This window comes from Hyperolius riggenbachi, chromosome 2 (assembly GCF_040937935.1).
Source record: "Hyperolius riggenbachi isolate aHypRig1 chromosome 2, aHypRig1.pri, whole genome shotgun sequence".
Classification (NCBI taxonomy): domain Eukaryota; kingdom Metazoa; phylum Chordata; class Amphibia; order Anura; family Hyperoliidae; genus Hyperolius; species Hyperolius riggenbachi.
The window spans coordinates 507,872,761-507,892,957 of record NC_090647.1 but is presented as its reverse complement, the minus strand read 5'-3'; positions in this window follow the sequence as shown (position 1 = coordinate 507,892,957).

Below are 20,197 nucleotides of genomic sequence, written 5' to 3'. Positions count from 1 at the left end.
AGAGGGGCCTGGTGTGGAGTGGTCCATGGGGTCGCAAAGATTTGGACATGACTGAATGGCGACTGAACAACAACATATATATATGCACAGAGGCAGATAATGCTTGCTTGGCCTTTGGAAACAGCTGTTATTTCCCACAATGCAACAAGGTACACAGACAGGAAACTGTCAGGGCCATGGCAATGACATTACACTGTGAGAGGAATACCACCTCAAAAGCAGCCACACAGACATTCCTAATGATGTATTTGAGAAAAGGTAAATGTTTCTTGTGGGAAAGGAGGTTAGGGCTTAGTTCAATCCTGGGTTAAATTCCTCTTTAAAGTGGACCCTTGTCCACTTGTTTCTGAAATAACTGTGAAATGTTGGCACTTTGTAGAGCTGATCTAAAGGGGTTGTTCATTTTTCAGGGTGGAATTTCACTTTAAGATGCTGGAAAAAAAAGCGTAAAACACTGGTACCCTATTTCAAAGGAAAGCAACTAATGTTCATTTTACTGTAAATTTATTTTCTTGAAAATCAGCTTCAAGTTATCTAATGTTTAAATTCGTCACAGACAATTACATATTTGCGAAATCGTCTTGAGGGTCTTTAAATTCAAATTTATATTCAAATTTATATGCTGCTGATAACCAGACTGTTGTTTCCATTGCAATCAGAACACACTTCAGCTGTTTTTGTGTTGTAAATCTCTTAAAAGCAATCAATAATTTGAAAGGGTTTGCTCATGGCTGGTAAATACAGTGTGAATGTATCACTGTACATTGTACAGTTCAGTCTCTCATTAGAAGCAGAAGGCTTGTTTTGTTCAGCTTACTGTAGCTGCCTCATGTTTTCATACAGGCCGTTGCTGCTTCACAGAGAACAGTGAACCAGTGGCACGAGTCCCTGGGCTTTACAAGCTAATGTCACTGCTACAATCACGTGCATGCTCCAAGGCCATAACATACCTCAGTATATGAATAAAAGCATTAAAAGCAGACCTGATGCTAGCACAAGCACTCCAGGCTTTAATAAAAAAATAATAGGTTAGAGCATACAGAGCTCAAATATTACCTTTTATTGCAAATGAGGCTCCTGTGGCTAATAATCCTGTCCTGAAAGTGTGATCATGATTTTAAAATCACTGAGTATGGGGGGGGGGGGGGGGTCTACAGGGTTTGTGGGTGGGGCTGTTGCTGCTGCACTCAGTTCTCACAGAGGCACCGAGTGTTGTTTGTTTTGCTAGATGCTGTAACTACTTTTTCTATTGCCTGAGGAAGCGGGCGCTGACCCGTGAAACGCGTTGCTTTGTTTTATCTGGAGTTCGTTAATAAATACACTGAATGTACAGTCGTGTTGTGTCTGCTTGGAGGAGGTAAGTCCACCACTGCCTCCTCTAATTACCAATTTTTTGGCTTTTAAGCTCCTTTAAAACCCCTTTTATCCTTTTGGCGCCTCTGTTCTCTCCTATATAATATTGTATCCACCCTGGGTGGAGGTTTGCAACCCTTTTCTACTATCTACAGAGAGCGACTTCTTATTCCTGAGTGGGGTCAGAATAATCTCCCCACCTGCCTTTACAGTGGTTGCCTATTGGTGACCCATGTTTGTGAGTATAACAACTATTACTCTTTGTCATTATCCCCCCTTTGTCAATACATACTACACTATTGGGGCTCTTGGTGTTCCTCTGTTTATCTCATTCACAGCTCTTAACATGGTAGAGCTGTACAAAACAACCAAAAACGTTATGATTTTTCTTTCTTTCTTTTTCTCTATCTCTCTCTACATCCCCATTCACTGAGTATGTATCTTATTCCCTATTAGTTGGTTACTACAGTAGGAGGTGTGGAATGGTATTTCTTTATAACAGGTATAGAATAGGTATTATACCTATATTTATTAACAACTTATTCATACCAAATGCTTGTTATTTCAGTGTGGATTGATGTATTTAAAATTGTCTTGCAGTTGTCAGATTTACTTAATTTTTATGGAGCCCCTCTCTACTGTATATTTCTGGTGCTAATATTACCTGGCAATCTGATCGATGTTACTGTATTGACAGTTTTCAAGTTTTTCTGTTTTTCTACCCCATGTATAATATTTTTGGTCCCTTAAATTCACAACTTCATGATCTCACCCAAATTGAAAAAGTGAGAGTGACCTGCTAACTACAGGAGAAACTCAAAAAACTAGACTATCGTGCAAAACTCCATTTATTTCAGTAATTCAACTTAAAAGTGAAACTAACATATGAAATAGACCCATTACACACAAAACAAGATATTTCAAGCCTTTGTTATAATTTGGATGATTATGGCTTACAGCTTCTGAGAACCCCAAAGTCAAAATCTCAGACCATTAGAATATTATGAGAATGTTCAATATTCTAGGCTCAAAGTGGCAGACTCTAATCAACTAACTAATCTAAAACACCTGCACAGAGTTCCTATTTCATGTATTAGTTTCGCATTTCAAGTTGAATTACTGAAATACATGGACTTTTGCACAATATTCTATTTTTTTTCCTTTCACCTGTAGCAGTTGTTTATCACAGCTCTGTTCACTGGCCCAATTACATGTTAAAATATAGTACAGGATTTATTAGACTCAGATGGTGAGGAATAAAGAGAATTGTTTTGACAATTGAAGAGATGAAGAGTCACAAATGACTGAATAAAGGTTTTGTGAGGGTTGGTCCATGCAGAAACAAGAAGACAAGAGCAAGTCAGGTGGGGAAAAGTGATCACTTAGACAGCACTTTTTTGCTCCAGAATTTTAGGATATAATAAAAGCTATTTCCAGATTTTTAGATGTCTGTCTGATCACATGCAAAGTAACAATAAATAGTTTTTTTTAATTATTGGAATATATCTCTTCTCTATTCTAAGGTGGATCAGGGTGTGTCTGAGGTACAGACTAACCAACCAGCTCATGGTGAACCAGAACTCATTGGGGTGTGTAAGGGGCTACAATGGTCCAATAAGCCCCCTTACTAAAATGCTATGGAAAACAAAAGTTTGCTTTCTTAAAACAGAAAGAATTTGCGATAAATCAGGTTGGAGTGAGCTTGAGATGTCTCCCAGAGCAACACTGCTGAATATATGCAAATCAACCATTGTTGTCCTAAACACACCTCCAAATCTGCTGGAATGCAATGACGTGTCAGTTTGTAATTAGTACAGAGCCATAATAATCCAACATGCATACAGATTGATTGATCCTCATCAGTGTAGGCATGGATTAACCACTTCCCGACCGCCTAACGCACAGAGGCGGCCGGGAAGTGGACCCCACAAGGACCAGCTCATGCCCAAAGGCGGCGGTCCTTGTAGGGGCATGGGCAGAGCGATCGCGTCATGCGTGACGCGATCCTCCGCCTCCGCCTGGCGCCGCTCACCCGCCGCAACACCCCGCCGGCCATACGGAAGCGCCGGCGGGATGTTAAGTCCGCGATCGCCGCATACAAAGTGTATAATACACTTTGTAATGTTTACAAAGTGTATTATACAGGCTGCCTCCTGCCCTGGTGGTCCCAGTGTCCGAGGGACCACCAGGGCAGGCTGCAGCCATCCTAGTCTGCACCCAAGCACACTAATTTACCCCCCCCCCCCCCGCCCCAGATCACCCACAGCACCCATCAGGACCCCCCCTGCCCACCCCCCCAGACCCCTGTTTGCACCCAATCACCCCCCTAATCACCCATCAATCACTCCCTGTCACTAACTGTCAATGCTATTTTTTTTTATCCCCCCCTCCCCCTGCCCCCTCCTGATCACCCCCCCCCCACCCCTCAGATTCTCCCCAGACCCCCCCCCCCCCCCTGTGTACTGTATGCATCTATCCCCCTGATCACCCGTCAATCACCCATCAATCACCCATCAATCACCCCCTGTCACTGCCACCCATCAATCAGCCCCTAACCTGCCCCTTGCGGGCAATCTGATCACCCTGTTAGTAGTACGGTGAGTTCATAGAAGATTTTATTTTTTGTCACAAGTTAGCGGAAAATTGATTTTTATTGTTTTTTTTCAGAAAGTGTCATTTTCCGCTAACTTGTGACAAAAATAAAATCTTCTATGAACTCACCGTACTACTAACGGAATACCTTGGGGTGTCTTCTTTCTAAAATGGGGTCATTTGTGGGGTTCCTATACTGTCCTGGCATTTTAGGGGCCCTAAACCGTGAGGAGTAGTCTTGAAAACAAATGTCTGAAAATGACCTGTGAAATCCTAAAGGTACTCATTGGACTTTGGGCCCCTTAGTGCAGTTAGGGTGCAAAAAAGTGCCACACATGTGGTATCGCCGTACTCAGGAGAAGTAGTATAATGTGTTTTGGGGTGTATTTTTACACATACCCATGCTGAGTGGGAGAAAGATCTCTGTAAATGGACAATTGTGTGTAAAAAAATTTAAAAAATTGTCATTTACAGAGATATTTCTCCCACCCAGCATCGGTATGTGTAAAAATACACCCCAAAACACATTATACTACTTCTCCTGAGTACGGCAATACCACATGTGTGGCACTTTTTTGCACCCTAACTGCGCTAAGTGGCCCAAAGTCCAACGAGCACCTTTAGGCTTTACAGGGGTGCTTACAAATTAGCACCCCCCAAAATGTGAGGACAGTAAACACACCCCACAAATGACCCCATTTTGGAAAGTAGACACTTCAAGGTATTCAGAGAGGGGCATGGTGAGTCCATGGCAGATTTCATTTTTTTTTGGTGCAAGTTAGAAGAAATGGAAACTTTTTTTTTTTTTGTCACAAAGTGTCATTTTCCGCTTACTTGTGACAAAAAATAATATCTTCTATGAACTCACTATGCCTCTCAGTGAATACTTTGGGATGTCTTCTTTCCAAAATGGGGTCATTTGGGGGGTATTTATACTATCCTGGAATTCTAGCCCCTCATGAAACATGACAGGCGGTCAGAAAAGTCATAGATGCTTGAAAATGGGAAAATTCACTTTTTGCACCATAGTTTGTAAACGCTATAACTTTTACCCAAACCAATAAATATAGGCTGAATGGATTTTTTTTAATCAAAAACATGTTTGTCCACATTTTTCGTGCTGCATGTATACAGAAATTTTACTTTATTTGAAAAATGTCAGCACAGAAAGTTAAAAAAATCATTTTTTTGCCAAAATTCATGTCTTTTTTGATGAATATAATAAAAAGTAAAAATCGCAGGAGCAATCAAATAGCACCAAAAGAAAGCTTTATTAGTGACAAGAAAAGGAGCCAAAATTCATTTAGGTGGTAGGTTGTATGAGCGAGCAATAAACCGTGAAAGCTGCAGTGGTCTGAATGGAAAAAAAGTGGCCGGTCCTTAAGGGGGGTAAAGCCCTAGGTCCTCAAGTGGTTAAAGGGAACCTTAACTGAGAGGGATATGAATGTTTCCTTTTAAGCATTACCAGTTGCCTGACTATCCTGCTGATCTCTGTGTTTGCAGTAGTGACTGAATCACACACCTGAAACAAGCATGCAGCTAATCCAGTCTGACTTCAGTCAGAGCACCTGATCTGCATGCTTGTTGAGGGGCTGTGGCTAAAAGTATTAGAGACACAGGATCAGCAGGAGAGTCAGGCAACTGGTATTATTTTAAAAGGAAAAATCCATATCCTTCTCAGTTTAGGTTCCCTTTAATTTGGCTCTATGGAACAGGACTTGAAAAACCCAGAGTTACAGACTAACCAGAAAGCTCATGGTGAACCAGAACTCCTAGGAGTGTGTAAGGGGCTACAACTTTTGTCTTCCATGCATCTTAGTAAGGGGACTTTTTGGACCATTGTAGCCCCTCACTCACTCTATTGAGTTTTGGTTACCATGAGCTTGTTGGTTAATCTGTACCTCTGGGTTTTTCAAGTCCTGCTCCATAGAGCCAAATTAATCCATGCCATGCACTGATGAGGATCAACCAATCCGACACAGTCTGTATGCATGTTGGATTATTATGGCTCTGTACTAACTACAAGCTGACACATCATTGCATTCCAGCGGATCTGGAGGTGTGTTTAGCTTCTAAGCACAACTATAGTTGATTTGCATATATTCAGCAGTGATGCATGATGGGAGACATCTCAGAGCTCACTCCAACCTGAATTATCGCAAATTCTTTCTGTTCTGAATTTGAGAAAACACATTTTAAAGGAGAACTGTAGTGAGAGGGATCTGGAGGCTGCCTTATTTATTTCCTTTTAAGCAATTACAGTTGCCTGGCTATCCTGCTGATCCTATAGACCAGCCATGGGCAAACTCGGCCCTCCAGCTGTTGCGGAACTGCAAGTTCCACAATGCATTGCAGGAGTCTGACAGCCACAGTCATGACTCATAAAGGCAAATGCATTGTGGGACTTGTAGTTCCGTAACAGCTAGAGGGCCGAGTTTGCCCATGCCTGCTCTAGACCCCGAACAAGCATGCAGCAGATTAGGCGCTTCTGACATTTTTGTCAGATCTGATAAGATTAGCTTCATGCTTGTTTCTGGTGTTATTCAGACATTTCTGCAGCCAAATAGATGAGCAGAGCTGCCAGGCAACTGGCATTGTTTAAATGGAAATAAATATGGCAGCCTCCATATTTTTCTCACTACAGTTGTCTTTTAAAATAACATTGCAAGAAGATTTGTTTAAAAAAAACTGAGCGTATAAACGAATCAGTGCTTGTGTATGTGGCCAGCCTAAGGACACTTCTTTTGTTTTTATTTACTGCATTTAATATAAAATAAAATATGAAAAAAATGCCAAAATTGTACTCTCAGAAAGTATCAGTCAGCTTTAGTTATCTATAGTGTGTTTTCTTTTCTCTGAGCATTTTATTGCAGCCTCCTAAATGAAAGCCACAGACCTGGAGAAATGGATCATCTATTGCAAAAAGCTAAGGGCATTTCTAAAGTTCAAGAGGCTTCTCCAAAGGTAAAATGAATGTAATCTTTATGTGAAATGTCATTTGATTCCGTGCAATTGCATTGAAAACATAAGCGCTTTTGCCAAGACTGCTTAAGGATCTTTCACTTTATACATTATTAAGGGAACAATAATTCAAGGAAAAGGTTAACATCTTGACTTAATATTATAGCCTTCATGAAATATATCATAGATTTATACCGAACCTCGACTGACTAGTGTGACTGCAAATAAAGCAATAAGAAAGGAGGCTTCGCACGTCAATCACTGGGTTCACTAACCTTACTGCAGGCTAATCAAGTCTTTTTTTTTCTTTCTTTTTTTCAATTTCTTTTCTTCTTTTTTTTCCACGATAGATCTTGCTTACCTTAGCTTAATGTGCCATGTACACACACAATTAAAAACTATAAATAGAAATAAGGCTTTTAAACATCAAAAGATGAAGTCTGCACACTTGTAAAACAGTTTACAGCAAAGATTAAAGTGTTAAGGGAATTAAGAAAGAAAATTGGAAAAACTGATCTCTAAGTATCTTAATTTGGCTTTCATGACCCGACGCAAACAAGCCTTACTAAATCCTAGCAGATCCAGGGGCGGCATACAACAAAGCATCTTATTTGAGCACTGAGAATCATATCGTGATTGATCTTGGCTTGAGGGACCCTCAATATTGTTGGCCCCGGAACGTGAGTGTATTAGTTTAAAGAGACTCTGTAACAAAAATGTCATCCTTTTTTTCTTCTATCCTACACGTTCCTAAACCTATCCTAATGTGCTCTGGCTTACTGCAGCACTTTCTACTATCACCGTCTCTGTAATAAATCAACTTATCTCTCTCCTGTCGGATTTGTCACCCTGTGTCTGGAAGGCTGCCAACTCTTCAGTGTTGTTGATCTGTTATGCACGCCCCCTCCTCCAGGCCTCCTCTATGCACACTCCCGTGTGTGTTATTTAGATTAGGCAGCCTCTCTGCTCTCTTGTCAGTGAGAGAAGAGAGCTGCCTGGATAAATCGTCCTCTGTTAGGCTGTGAAAGGAGCTGGCTGTCACACGCTGAGGAATTACAGACACCGCAGAGCTGTCTGCAGGAAGAAACAATCAGCCTGTCACTCTTCAGTGGATGAGAGCTGCAGGGGAAGAAGGTAAACACACAAATGATCTCTTGAGATTCAAAAGGAAGGTTGTTTACAGGCTTCTTGTGTATGTATGCATTTTCTATGTGTGGACATACTGTACATCAACCTACTTCCGGTTTTTGTAGCCATTTTGTTACTTTTTATAACTGTTTTTGACTACTTTTAATGCAGCGGGGAATAGGAGATGTCCCCTAATGCACTGGTATGTTTACTTTTGTGTGATTTTAACAATACAGATTCTCTTTAAGAGGTTTGACAGGTGCTGTTATACAATTGCTATATGCTGATTGCAGGGTATCCTAATTCCATCATTAGCCATTTTGTCACTATTGACTGACACTATTTGATTTCAAACTACTCGCCATGTGGGTTAGCTGCACTCTCCCCCTTTCTGCACAGCAGGGGGAGGATCAGCAAAGACCCCCACACACGTGTGTGAAAATCCTTCTGCTGGCTGATAGCAAAAGCAAAAGATCAAAAGTATTATACCGAACACATGTTTTTCAAAGTTGATTGAATAAAGTATCCTTTATGATTTGAGTACATTGATAGGGACTTCCATATGACTACATTTTGCAAGTATCGTTCCCTAGTACTATATTCGGAAGATATTGCATTAATTTAAAGGAGAACTGAAGAGAGAGGGATATGGAAGCTGCCATATTTATTTCCTTTTAAATAATACCAGTTACCTGGCTGTCCTGTTGATCCTTTGCCTCTAATACATTTAGCCAAAGCCCCTGAACAAGCATGCAGCAGATCAGATGTTTCTGACATTATTGTCAGATCTGACAAGATAAGCTGCATGCTTGTTTCTGGTGTGATTCAAACATTACTGCAGTCAAATAGATCAGCAAGATATCCAGGCAACTAGCATTGTTTAAAAGGAAATAAACATGGCAGCCTCCATATCCCTCTCACTTCAGTTGTCCTTTAAGAGGTTCACAAGAATAAATAAATTTAGTGTAAGTATAGGATAAGTATAGGGGATATGGTTAGTATTGTGATTGCTAGAGGATGTCCCAATCTGCAACAAAACCCACTGCTTACAATACAAAAAACTATTAGGGCCAGTGCACACCAAAAACCTCTAGTAGATCTACAAAACGCTAGAGGTTTTTGAAGCTGATTTCAGAGCGATTCTAGGCATGTTTAGGGCCCGTTCACACTTAAAACCGCAGATCGCCGGCGATTACCGCCGGCGTTCTGCGGGAGTGATTTTCCCGCGATCAGCGCGGAAAAAATCACTGGACACTGCGGCGGGTTTGGAGCGATCGCGATAAAGCGTGCTATGCACGCTAATCACAATCGCAAATCGCGGAACGCTCGTCGCCGGCAAACCGCTGCATGCAGTGCGGTTGCGGTTATCGCTAACCGCAACCGCGGCAGTGAGAACACTGCCACTCGCTACATTGTGTAGCGGTTCTTGCAGAACCGCTAGCGGTTTGCCATGAGCGGGAATCGTGCGATTCCCGCTCAGGTGTGAATGGGCCCTCAGAGAGGTTTTCTAGGCATGCCTAGCGTTTTTGGAGCGTTTTTGTGTAGCAGATTTCAAACATTGTAACAGTAAAGCTGTTACTGAACAGCTTCTGTAACAAAAATGCCTGGAAAACCGTTCTAATCTAGCATTTTTCAGAGCGGTTTTCCACTTTCCTATACTTTAACATTGAGGCAGAAACCCCTTAGAAATCCAAAAAAATGCTGCAGCCCCAGAGTTTGCGTTTGTGGAAAAAACGAACCGCTCTGGTCTGCACCATCCCATTCACTTTCATTAGCCAAGCGTTTTTTCCCCTGTAAGCGTTTTAAAAAATGCTCCAGAACCTCTCTGGTGTGCACCAGCCCTTAAAGAGGAACTCCAGTGAAAATAATGTAGTAAAAAAGTCCTTCATTTTTTACCATAATTATGTATAAATGATTTAGTCAGTGTTTGCTCTTTGTAAAATCTTTCCTCTCCCCGATTTACATTCTGACATTTATTACATGGTGACATTTTTACTGTGGGCAGGTTATGCAGCTGCTCCTAGCTGTTTTGGCTGTTAGAGACAGCTGTAACCAGCTAATTGTGAACATTGTTACATTGTGGCAGTTTGCCCAGAGTACCGCGGTACTCAGAGCTTCTTGTGGGAGGGGGTTCAGCACAAAATCAGTCATACAGCACCCCCTGATGGTCTGTTTGTGAAAATCATTATATTTCTCATGTAAAAGGGGTATCAGCTACTGATTGGGATAAAGTTCAATTCTAGATTGGAGTTTCTCTTTTAAGTAGGATGAAACTCAAAATTACATTTTTTTCTCTAAAACATTAAATACAGCAAAACATTATTAAAAAACATATAAAGGCTGGTTTAATGTTATTTCAAGGCATATTTACACTTCACTGTATTTAATTGATACGATTGCAAGTGGCAAGGCAAATTAGCAGATTGACTTGTAATTAAGTAATTGCAGAGTAAACACATTATAGTAAGTTCTCTAACACTCTTCTATTTCAAGAAATACATTTCTTATCTCTGGGAACAAGAAAATATGTTACTTGGTGTGAGATTGGGAGATGTTACAAGATCTCACAGCCACATGCCCTTGCTTTGTCAACTGTAACTTGAAATGAGTAAGCTGGTGCATTGTCATCACGTTGCAATTCTCAGTTTTTTCACTGTCACTCTTTAGTCACTTATGGCACAATCTGAAAAAAGACACAAAGGATACAAGGAGCTTGTTTTCTCAACATCATGCACTTAGGGACCAATGAGGACACTGGCGAAATTTCATCAATATACCATAATAAATTCCGACTTATAGCTAAAACTTTACGATACCCCCCCCCATACATTTCATGGAGTTTACCATACTTTGGTAAAGCCGTACATATGAGTTGCAGCACAATAAACAATGTATTTTGCAGGCAAAGGCCTGTTTCATTACATATATAAATATAGTACCATCCAATAGTGACCATAAAATGTAAGTTGTTTTATGGTCACATTCAGACAGAACAATATAAACCTGATGACGTTTGCTTGCGCCTACAAAATGTGTTGCTTTTAGTGTCAAATGAACTTTATGGCTTTATTGCCTATGTGTTTTTTCTAAAGGAGGTAAGAATGCTTACACTGATTCTTAAACTGTTTTTAAAAGGAACCCGAGGTGTGAGACCTATGGAAGCTGCTGTATTTCTTTCTTTCAAACAATACCAGTTGCCTGGCAGTCCGGTTGATCTTTCCGGTAAGTATGGTCTACATCACTCACCTGAAACAAGCATGCAGCTAATCTTGTCAGATTTGTCATAGACATCTGATCTGCTGCATGCTTGTTCAGGGTCTATGGCTTAAATATTAGAGGCAGAGCGTCAGTAGGAGAGTCAGGCAATGTGCAATATTTCAAAGGAAATAAACATGTCAGCCTCCATATCCCTCTCACCTCGGATTCCCTTTAATCTTTGTTCCTAATGAGTGCCATCAAAACATCTATTGTGACATTCATACCAACTTGAAGCTTGTTTTCTATATAATTGTTTTTGTTTCAATAAATATAACTTTTTGGAAGAAAACAACCACCCATCAAGAGCCAACAAAGAAACCCATAACGCTAATTGGGATAGGGGATACCCTGCAGTTTATATACAGCAGTTGCAAAGAAGATATGTTGTGGCGAGTGCACTCAAATATGAAAAACAGCCGTGGACCATATACAAGTCAGATGGTGCAACATCCAGAATCAATAGGAAATTTCATTCAATTATTCAAAGAGAAGCAGAGCATTCCAGGAGCAACCAATCCATTGTAAAACTTTAAACTTTTAATATACTTCTTAGTAAAAGGACCACATTGGTAATGAACGGCTAAAAAGATTTTTCATTCAAAAAGCAAATACAAAAACAGTTGATACTTAGCAGGTCACTGCAGGTATATGGAGGTGCGGAGGTGAAGTCGACGGCCGTTTCGCCCCGTAATGAGGGCTTTCTCGCGACCGAACACCCCACTATGGTGGAGAGCGAGGCTAAATAGCATGGAGACCCCCTCCCCCACTGCTGGGAGTGGCAGCACGTCCCAACCCCCCACACAATCCAGGCCAATCGTATAGCTTCTAACAATCAGGTGGGTGCACTCACCTGTGGTAATATGCCCGTCCAGTAGTGCCTCCAATCAAAGGAGAGGGGAAGGGCAGGGGTAAGCAGCGTGACCCACGCCATACCGCTCCAGAACTGCGGCCTTCCGGGTCGCCACGATCGGCAACACGTGTGCCGCTCTGTGGAACGCATATGCGCACCAGGAAGATTCCCCGCACGCACGCGCGCGCCTCCGCCCCCCGCGTCACACATACAGGCGTCCACCAAGACGCGCGCACCGGCACACAGTACGCATGCGTGCGCCTCAGCCCCCCGCACTCACACCACGCCCATGGGCGTGTATCACGCCGCATGACGTGACGCTGCCTAGTATAGACAAGGCCCAACCGGAATGTGTGGGTCTAAAGGTGCGGAGAGGCGGCATCTAGTGGCCAAAGGATGTGTATGTACATGGGCAGGGAGGATATAGAGAGGACATCCATGCCACAGCCTCACCCTCCACCCAGGGACATGCTAGGAAAAACATGAGCATAAACAACACTAATATTAAAAAGCTGTACAATCATAGCATATCTGTCAAATGGAGAACATGTTCAACTTGCACCAATTCAAAATTATATATAATCCCACAGACATACTATTATTGTGATTCACCTGAAGGGAAAAAAAAAAATTAAGAAATGACCAAATGAAACCAGATTGGACCAATGTTTATGGGAGTCTCAAAAATGTGGTCACTCCCAGGGGTATCGATATCCCCGAGAGGACACCACTAATTATCATCGGCCACCCATCATCAATCACAGTATTTTACTATCCACATTAATTCGAGTGCAGCTTCCATACGCGGCAGACTCAATAGTCAGGAGGTAGTACCCCACCTTTGGGGACCATTTCCAGTAAATATCATCGTGCTGCACCACAGCCTAATCAAAATATAAACAAACTGAGTAAAACAATATAATAGTACACCTTATTATACATGATTGCATACCAGGTAGCCTCAATAGGGGACAACACTATGGGGGAATAAACCCCAAGTGTTCCCAATTGTCATCGCACCACCTGTTACAAAAAAACCGCCATATCCAATTTATCGTTAAAACCCATAAGACCCTCTGTTTGTAACCTCATAATCCACTTGCTCTCAATCTGCAATAATAATCTCTCCTGATCCACACCCCCCCTGGGATTGGGCACCACTTTATCCACCCCGAAAAAACCAAGGCAATTTGCATCTGCACTATGCTTTTCCCTGACATGATCGATCAGCCTTTTTGCCCCCCTCCCATTCCCAATGGATTTATAATGTTCCGAGAATCTTTCCTTCATGGCCCTGGTTGTTTTCCCTATATACATAAGGTTACACGGGCAACAAACTGCATATACGATCATTTCAGTTGAACAATTAAAGAAATGTCGACTTCTATACCATCTATTCATGTGCATAAAACCTCTCCCCCTCCTAACATATCTACAATAGATGCATTTACCACAAGGATGTGTACCCACTACCCTAGATTGATTAAGCCAGGTTCTCCTTTGAGGGGACTTGAACTCACTCTGAACAAGTTCATCCCTCAAATTTCTACACCTTGTGAATGATATGCAGGGTGGTTCCCCACATTTCTCTCTTAACATAGGGTCAGTTTGTAGAAGGCCCCAATTGTTCCTAACTGAGTCCGCAATGACATTTCCCATTGGTGAGTGGGAGAAGTGCATAAAAAATCTGTCTCTTTTCTTTCTCTTTCTTGGTTGTAGAAGAGCCGATCTATCCACGCCATGTATCCGATTAGTGGCGGATCTCAGTACTTGTTCACTATAACCTCTCTGTGCAAACCTATTTTTAACCTCAATAATTTGTTTTATGCCTTCTATTGGGTTTGAATTATTTCGCTTCATCCGCACCATCTGACTGTACGGAAGACTGTCTTTGAGTTTGTCAGGGTGGAAACTCTCGCCATGTAAGACCATGTCAGAAGCTGTACTCTTCCTAAAGGTACTCGTGACTATTTCATTATCAATAATTTCAATTTTTAAATCCAGGAATTCCAGGCTCTTGCCTCCCCATGTTGAAGTAAGGTGAAGATTAATATCATTCTGATTCAAGGTAGTAATCCAGTTCTCAAATTCTTTTTGTTTCCCCGCCCATATTATTAAGATGTCATCAATATATCTGGCCCAGAGGCGGACCCGAGCGGAAACTCCTCCCCTCCCGGAAAAAACCTGATCCAACTCCCAGCGCCCCATGAAGAGGTTGGCATAGGTGGGGGCCACAGGGGTCCCCATCGCGGTGCCAACCTCCTGATGGTACCACCGGCCATCGAAGAGGAAAGAGTTACCGGTCAGGACCGCCTCCAGGCCAGCCAAGACAAACTTATTCTCCTCTGGTCTCTCCCCCAACAAGGGCAGGAATGATCTTACGGCCTCCAGGCCATCCCTATGGCGTATCCTACTATAAAGGGAGGTCACATCCACACTAGCTAGCTGGAATTCCTCCTCCCATTTCACCTCCTGAAGTCGACGAAGCACTTGAGTTGAATCGAGGGTAAATGACGGTAGGGCTTCCACCAATGGTCTCAATTTGAAATCCAAAAATTGTGATAATCTTTCAAACACAGAACCAATGGCCGAACATATCGGGCGACCCGGAGGGCAGGACATGTTCTTATGTACCTTTGGTATACAATACCATATTGGCCTTCTAGGATTGGACGGGATCAGCTTGTTGGCAGAACTCCAACTCATTACACCCTCCTCCACTGCCTCTCTCAGGATGGTTCTTAATTCACCAAGATCTTTTTCTGTTGGGTCACCCCTAAGTGTACTGTATGTTGTACCGTCCTCCAATTGATTCATGCATTCTTTTATATACATAGATGTTGGCCAAAGGACAATGTTTCCACCCTTGTCCGATGGCTTTATAACCACTTCCTTCTGCCCTTTCAACCACTTTAGTGCCCTCTTTTCCTCTTCAGTGAGGTTTGACTGTGCCTTCGGATACATTAATGCCTTAACTTCCTGTTTCACCTTATTGTAAAAGATTTCCAGTGCAGACCCAGGGGGCAACTGGGGATTGAATCTGGACCTTGGTCCAATGTGCACAGGGACCTCTAGCCCTTTCTGGGACCACACTTCCTTCTCCATACCTTCAATCTCACATAGATCTCTGATCCAACCTTGTTCCTCACTGGTGAAGTCCTCACTCAGAATCATAGGGATAGCAACTCTTTCAGGAGGTACTGGATCTTTATAGAGGCCCAATCGCTTCTGAGACTCAAAATATCTATAGCACGCTATCTTGCGCACATTTTTAAACCACTCGATTTCGAACTCCACCTCGTCAAACTCAATGCAAGGGCAGAAATTCAAACCCTTCTTGAGTAGTGAGACACAAGACTCATTCAATTGTAATTCGGATAGGTTGATAATATCTAGATTCTGTTGTTGTGACGTCTCTGCGATCGTCTCACCTCCTTCTGATCCCATGTGATCTGATTCTTTTTCAAGATGCCCTTGCCCCTTTCTCTGCCTTTTTGGTCTTCTACGCCTCCCGCTGTGCCTTGTTGGTCTCCGTCCCCTAAAGGGATGTCCTCATCGGAACCTGACCTGTCATCTGGGCTAGTAGTCGGGCTGCCGTACCAAGCAGATTGGGGAGAGCTGTCCCCTGATTCCGGGTTAGGTTTCCTTGGGTGCCTCTTGGGATTCTCAGGGGCCTTAGGGTTTTTCGGGTTTCTCGGGTTACCCCCCGGGGTCCCCCCCGGGTTGCCCCTAGGTGGACGTCTCAGGGGTCCTCTTGGGGTGTACCATTTCCCCCCTCTCGGGTGATACTCAAAGTCATCTGTGTTCCTCCAATCAAAGGCTCGTTTCAATTCATAGTCCATCTTGTCACGCAAGAATTTGTCATTTTTCTCTTTTTTGACCTGCTCCTGGATATTCACAAGCTGCTGCTTAAAACGTTCCAAACACTTTTCCAAATGTGATTCATCAGATTTGGCCACAATAGCTGTTTTCAATTTCGCTATCTCTTCCTCAATTTCCTCATAATCAAGTTGGTTCTCCTCCAGAACTACTTCCTGGAACTTTAGCGTGAACTCCTGCATAAGTTTCTCACATTTGACTTTTGATGATTGTCTGACCCTAGCCTGGGCCAATTTCTTAATAATACGTATGCCCCTTGGGGCCTTCCGCACCTCTATATATTGTTTGAGGAATACAATAGTCCAATATTTCCTTATCTCTTTTTCCAGAGCCCGTAATAACTTCCTTTCAAGCACAGGTAGGCTGAACGTAGTCCAAGCCAAGTCCATTTTTTTCTCAAACAGTGGTGCTGTATCTTTTCTTCCCTCAAATAGTGCTGCATGTGCCATGTTAAATACACACAGGGTAGCCGTGATTATCTTGGTGCAACTTCAAGCCACTAAAGAAAACAGTACATGTTGATATAGTAGTTGCAAAGAAGATATGTTGTGGCGAGTGCACTCAAATATGAAAAACAGCCGTGGACCATATACAAGTCAGATGGTGCAACATCCAGAATCAATAGGAAATTTCATTCAATTATTCAAAGAGAAGCAGAGCATTCCAGGAGCAACCAATCCATTGTAAAACTTTAAACTTTTAATATACTTCTTAGTAAAAGGACCACATTGGTAATGAACGGCTAAAAAGATTTTTCATTCAAAAAGCAAATACAAAAACAGTTGATACTTAGCAGGTCACTGCAGGTATATGGAGGTGCGGAGGTGAAGTCGACGGCCGTTTCGCCCCGTAATGAGGGCTTTCTCGAGACCGAACACCCCACTATGGTGGAGAGCGAGGCTAAATAGCACGGAGACCCCCTCCCGTACTGGATTGGTTGCTCCTGGAATGCTCTGCTTCTCTTTGAATAAGTTTATATACAGCGGTTACTGTTATGGTATTTCATCTGTTTAAAGCGGAATTGTCACCATAAAAATCAAATTTCAACAGCAACTGGTCTTAGTGTATCAAGTGATAAAGATGCTAATCCTGCATTCAAAACTTTTTCTGCTGTTATGGTTTGGAGTTATCACATACTTTAGGAGCACTGGCCCTTTAGTAGTCAGTGCCAAACAGTTGCATGCTGGGGGTTCTTTTTATCTATAATATATTCCTCCTCTTCCCTTTATTTCCCTGCCTAGCTTCTTATCTGCTCACTTGTGTTTACAAGCAAGGCTGAGGTTTCTCAGCGATTGGAGGAGAAAATAAAAAAAGACAGTGCAGTTCCTAGTATACACCTCAGTGGGAGTGTCTGAAGACTGGGAGGAGGGCAGCTAATGAATACACAATGAGCAAGAGAAGAGAGGGGGGGGGGGGACAACAGTCAGGGAGGATATGATGTCAGCATTAGCTTGGCAAAATGGCCACTGCCTAAAATAGGATTTTCTCCTTTTCCTTCATAAAATTCACAGGAATCATAACGTGGATAGCACAATACATCTGTTATGGAAGTAGAAGTCGTATTTATCTACTTATATATGTGTTTTTTATTTCTAGGTTAACATGTGTGTTGCTTGTTCTTTAAAGTGAACCTGTAATGACTGCCCCTGGGGGGTACTTACCTCGGGAGGGGGAATACGCTGGATCCTAATGAGACTTCCCCATCCTTCTGTGTAGCCTTGATCCAGTGATGCCTCCCCCCCCCCAACAAGCTTATCAGCTGATGTGCGCAGACACAGTAGTGGCTGCAACACACGGCTGTGTTTACCTCTGAGATCCAGCGCAGTACCAGTTTCCCTCTTAGGCGGCAGAAATGCCCTGCGCAGTAGAGCAGACCCGATCAGGTTCGGCTATTGCTGCTTGAGTCCATGGGGGAAGCTGGTAGTGCACCTGCGCTGGATCTCAGAGGTAAATATTGCTGTTTGCAGCTGATTGAGGAAGCCAGCGCTGGATCAGTGCTGCACAGGAGAAAGGGGGAAGCTTCATTATGATGCAGAGGTCTCCCCCTCCCAAGATAAGTACCCCCCACCGGGAGTTTTTTTCATTACAGGTTCATCTTGAGATAGGCTGGCTTAGTGGCCCAGTTAGAAGCAGGTTACCCCTCAGACCACACTATGAGGTTCCTCCCACCCACAGATGTCACAATCTCTTAGCAGTATTTGCAAAGGCAGAAAACTGGCATGGCAGGGGGCATGGCTAACCAGCAAAACCTGGATTTTATGGTGCAAGCGGTCTTTTTTTCCCCCTGCTACACTTGTTATAACTTCCGCTGTCTGTGCTGATATTGTGCGCTTTATTTTTACACCAGAGGTCCGCTTTAAAAACTTCACAAATAAGTGTGTTCTCCTGACTTTAGAAACCAAAGCCGCCACAAACATCAGCCATATACGCAGGACTCTCTTATGCAAAAGTGTAACAATATTGAAGATCCGATTGTTATTTTTATAACAGAGAAAATCTGTCTTTGTATTTGAAAGGTAAATAAAAAATATTTGATCTTGGAGTTCAAGAGAACCTGAGATGGATAATAAAAAAAAAAATCATACATACCTGGGGCTTTCTCCAGCCCTCTTCGGCCTGATCGTTCCCTCGCTCCCGTCCTCCACCTCTTGGATCCTCCACTATGGCTCCCGGCAGGCCCGGATTTACATCACAGGAGCCTATAGGCACAGATGTCCTGTCACCGTAGATCTTTCCCTCCATGAACCTACAAACCCCCACCAAACCGCACCACAAGTGTGCTGGCTGTCCCAACTGTCACTTCTCCCTTACTTCCCTTGCCCTTTATAGGCAGTTGCAGGTGCCCCTTAGCATTATGTAGCCAGAGGTACCCTCAGTATTAAGTGGTAGCTTCTAGTGCCACAGACTGAAGTGAGGTTTCGTCAGTGGAATTCCAAGAGCTGGGTGAGCAACCTTTCATTTACGCTCTGCTTGGGACGTTGCATAGGGAAAGAGGGAGGGAGGCACTCATAAAGGGGAGTGAGCCACCTTTCCATCAACAGGCACCTGTAGCAGGGGCCTACAGTGCCTTATGGTAAATCCGGTCCTGGCTCCCGGGAACTTCGAGAGTCGGGGCTTACTGCACATGCGCGGCACAGGCACGCGAGTGCAACCCGCCACGCTCTTGTCGCCTGAAGCGTTCTGCGCCTGTGTAGTACTACTGCCACTGCCGCGCTGCGCCAACTGGCCCAAGTTACCAGGAGCTGTAGTGGAGGATCCAGGAGGCGGAGGATGGCGGCGAGGGAGAGATCAGTCCAAAGGGGGCTGGAGGAAGCCCCAGGTATGTATGAATTTTTTTAATTAATCTCAGGAACACTTTCGGCATGTCAGTTATAGTGGGTACATTTTGCTTATCAAATGTAACCAGGCACAGGGGCGTAGCAATAGGGGTTGCAGAGGTAGCAACCGCATCGGGGCCCTTGGGCCAGAGGGGCCCTGAAGGGCCCTCCCTCAACTACAGTATTAGATCTCTATTGATCCTGTGCTCATAATAATCACTTCTATAGATACTTTGAATAGTGGCAATCATTAACAAACTGTTCCCATCCCTTTCCTGCACCTCTGACACTGTAGTTGCCATTGGCAGGTTTTGGTGCGCCGTATCAATTGCTATGTATAGAGTGCTTGGGGGGCCCCATTGTAAAACTTGCATTGGGGCCCACAGCTCCTTAGCTACGCCACTGACCAGGCATGTGTATTTGTGATATGAATTGGCATCTTCCGAATATCAGTTCTGCTTTCATCCTGAATAACAAATATCTATGCCTTCTATTTATTTAAAGTAGTGCCAGACATGTCTTCTTTAAATGGATGTGACGGGATATTTCATAGATGACTGAACACTATTTTTACATGGCATATTTAATCATCCTATGCAAATTATGAGCTACGGCACTGTTGCTTATAAAATACAACAGACTACATTTTTTTTATTCAAAATATGTTTATTACATTACATATGTACATACATATACAGCACTCCTCATCTGGAAATTCAGACATGAGAGCCTCTGATTCGCCTTCTAGTATGTGATATGCTGAAAACTAATTTGCAAATAAGATGTGACAAGGTTTGACGGCAAAAACTCAATAAAAGCATCAAAAGAAAAAAAAAAAAAAATCTGTTAAAACAAACAA